The sequence below is a fragment of the Ochotona princeps genome, chromosome 11 (genome assembly GCF_030435755.1).
Source record: "Ochotona princeps isolate mOchPri1 chromosome 11, mOchPri1.hap1, whole genome shotgun sequence".
In the NCBI taxonomy this organism is placed as follows: domain Eukaryota; kingdom Metazoa; phylum Chordata; class Mammalia; order Lagomorpha; family Ochotonidae; genus Ochotona; species Ochotona princeps.
The window spans coordinates 55,069,418-55,072,931 of NC_080842.1; the positions used below are offsets into that span (position 1 = coordinate 55,069,418).

At 37.1% G+C, this 3,514-nt stretch overlaps 1 non-coding gene across 1 annotated transcript; it reads right to left on the reverse strand.

Annotated features, from left to right (window-relative positions):
- Window positions 1-3,043: 3,043 nt before the first annotated feature.
- LOC118760043 (U6 spliceosomal RNA) lies at window positions 3,044-3,150 on the reverse strand. Its single transcript, XR_004996540.2, has one exon. It is a non-coding gene; the product is annotated as a U6 spliceosomal RNA (small nuclear RNA).
- Between the last annotated feature and the right edge of the window lie 364 nt (window positions 3,151-3,514).

Sequence of the window (3,514 nt, forward strand, 5' to 3'; positions counted from 1 at the left end):
TGGGGCAGTCTTCTACCTTAAAATATAAGACATCCAGTGGCAACCTCAAGGTGCTTACATTTTAAAGGTAAGCTCAAGGAACAGGTCACACCTATCAATCAGGTTTAATAGCCCTTCTTTGTCCCGTCTCACCAGCAACAATCACCTGTCCCACACCAGTACCACCATCCAAGTCCACTCAAATAGCAATGATTTAACAGAAAGCCAACAGGCACTCAGTCAAACTTTCTGAATGATTTTGTTTTTCTGGCTTTAAGGCCTTATCTCTAGCATGACCAGGCTGATCTTGTATTGCTTGATTTATTCTTCATTTTTTTTTCCTGGGATATATTAATAGAACATCAATCACATCTTGGCAGTGACCAGAATTGGGCATTGTAGGTAAAATGAATTCTCATACATTTGTCTTCTTTTGAGCGTTTTATGTATATGTTGGTGTGTGTGGGAGAATTAATAAATTGATCTGACTTTGGTTGTGCAAATGTTAAATATGAATACGTTTGTATGTTTTATTATAGTTGCAATGCCTACATTTCAAAAACACATGTAACACTTTGTTTCCTATATAACGCACCCAAGCAGTTGGCACTGTACTTAAGTTACTTTATACATTTACTTAGTTGGGCAATTATTTAGGAAGCAGCTAGCAAATGGTGATCAAGAATATCATGTCATTTTTTTTACAGAATTGTATTATTTTGAATATAAAAAATAAGAATTGTTTTATTTTAAAATTGGAGGTGTTAAGTACATTAAGAAGATTAAAAATTAAACAGTTTATAAGAAAATAACTTTTTGTTTCTCGTAAGAGTTGTGAAAATACAATTGGATAACAAGTTTAAGCAATATGATGCCTGCGTTTGTATGATCAATGAGAACTGGACATTTTTTTGAGGTTTAGTTCTGTGGTCATGTCATCATTTCATACCATGAGCAAGGCATCGCTCTGGAATGAATGAATCATATTGACTTCCTAGTCCACTTTGGAACTCTCTAGTGAAATTTCAGCAGCATGTTTACTATGCCTGGTCATTCTTCAACCCGTTGCATCTTGTGCTGCAGTTTCAACAAACTGCATAAGTCCTGTGAAAAACAGCACTCAAGTAGTGGGCCAAGAAACATTATTAGCCACAGGCAGACAGGCAGAGGCAGAAGGAGCTGCTAGTCTGTGCAAGCTCGTTGGGTAGGCTCATAAAAACTGTTCTAATGAAGTGGAATCCTAGCTGTGGGAATCCCCCTGTCCTGTAGCTAAGGGATACTGCCACATTATCTTCCCTGGATTTTGTGTTCTAGGGAAAAAATTATTTCTCAAGCAAAATGTTGTAGAACTTCTTGTCCTAGGAAAAGGATGGACTGGGTTGCCCATGCCACTTTCTCCTCCTCTAAGAATGTTGCAACCCCAGCACATCACTCGATTTTTCTTGAGATCTCCAAGTGAGACATGGGAAAGATCTGGATTATTTGAAGGTCACACAGAGAATGGCTGTGCAGTATTGCCAGTAAGATGATAACCCAGAAAGGCATGGGCATTTGTGTGTATTTCTCAAGAGGGAAAAGCTCTTTTAGATAATAATGATATAGCATGCCCTGGAATAGTCACTACTTCTGTTTCCTCTTCAAGCTAATGGTCATATTTAACCAGATTTCCCTAGCATAAAAATATAGGGAGTGAGAAAATGTATTTTCCCCAAGTATTTTCTGATATCCCTTATGAAGGCTATTTCTGTTTCCTAGACATACTAAGGATTGCAGCCTAGTAAAAGAAAATAATGCAACCTTTATCTGCCACCACCCATACACTGATCCTCCCCTGAAGGCTGACGGATCCTGCCAAAGGCTTAGGTTATCTCTTTCTTTGGAGCTGTAAGAAGACACAATTAGAATAAACTGTGATTCTTAGAGAAACTGGGTGTAGAGTGAAAGACATTAAACATAGTCTTGATCCAAGGTATTTTTAAAATGTTGTCAATGCTATTTGCCACTAAGGGTTGTTGAACTTTGTATGATACAATTGTGCATAAAAAAATCAGGTCTTTTGATTAAGTTATTTTTATTTTATCATTATTATTTTTGATGTACTGGTGTGGCAAACTTCCTACAATCCTAGCATTTGTTTACTACCATATATTCTTCATTTCCAATCCTATCATTTTCTTCCCATTTGTCAAAGATTTTCTACTTTTTGCCACTTGTTTTGCATGAAACTTTACCAATGAGTTTCCTATTGTAAATATCAGAAATGAGTCACTAGAGTTTAGAACTTATAACATTAGAATGAAAAGAACATTAAACACTTAGAAAAGATTAACCCTAATATAGCAATGGGTAAATGGTCTGGTTTCAGAGAACTTTCTATTTGTTTTCTTGAAGCAAGTAAACTAATAAAGAAATCTTCACCCCATGGTATAAAGCTTTACATGTATTAGATGTTTTATAATGTTGATAATGGCCCTATGACAAAAATAACTTATGTTTGGATTTAGTATTCAAAAGTTTCCTAGTTAATATTTATTCTTACAACTTGAACATCTAGCTTTTGAGTCTCTGGGACACATGACAGAGCTAAAAGTTGTGTCTGAAGGGTGTCCGAAGGCCATGCTAGGAAGTGTCTGGTCTTCCTGAATGCACAAATGGAGCAAGTCGCTTGACTTCTTTGTGGCTTAGCTGATTTGCTAGTTTACTTTGGTTTTCACTTGGGCAGCTCACTGACTTCCTAGAATTGTATGAGGAATAAAGGAATCCCTGCTTGTGACACCGTAAAGCACCTGCCACATGCAGCAAGCTGCTCACTGAAAACAAGCAGCATTTGTGAGGACTTCATTCAGTGCAGAGACTTGCAACAACATCACAGGAAATGTTTAAGAACTTCTACTTCTTGTTTAAACATGTTGCTGAGCTTTGTCTTCCAACAACAATGTTTTTTTCCCATATTTGATTACTTTTTGTTCAAAGTTTTTGGCTTTGTATTTGGAGGTCTATTCTTGGCATTTATTTCCAAGATGCTTGTCCTTTTCTGCATTGATGATTAATTATGGCTTATTGTCACTTATTTAGGTATATAATCATTATTTTCATCATCCCTGCACAGGGGCCATGCTAATCTTCTCTGTATCGTTCCAATTTTAGTATAGGTGCTGCCGAAGCGAGCACTATAATCAGTATTTTAAGACAAAACAAAACCCGAAGCCTCCATCAGATGAGAAACAGGTAAGCTGAAGCTTGTTTCTGGCTTATTTTTAAAAAGTAGCTATTGACATAGGGTAACCCACATGTCAGTTGATCCAAACTAATCCTAAAACACCCAGCTCTTTACTTAATTCCAGACCTGGAAAGAAAAGCTAGTGATGAATGGGGCTGTGGCTACTGCAAATGCCTTCAGCAGAAGACATGCTTAGCATTGCTGAGGTCACACCACTAGCTATGCACAGGAAGTCAGGTTGTAGCTTTCCAGTCTGGTAGATGTGAGGTTTTGCCCTTTAGCAAGAATTTAATGAAGAAATGAATGCAAACTCGA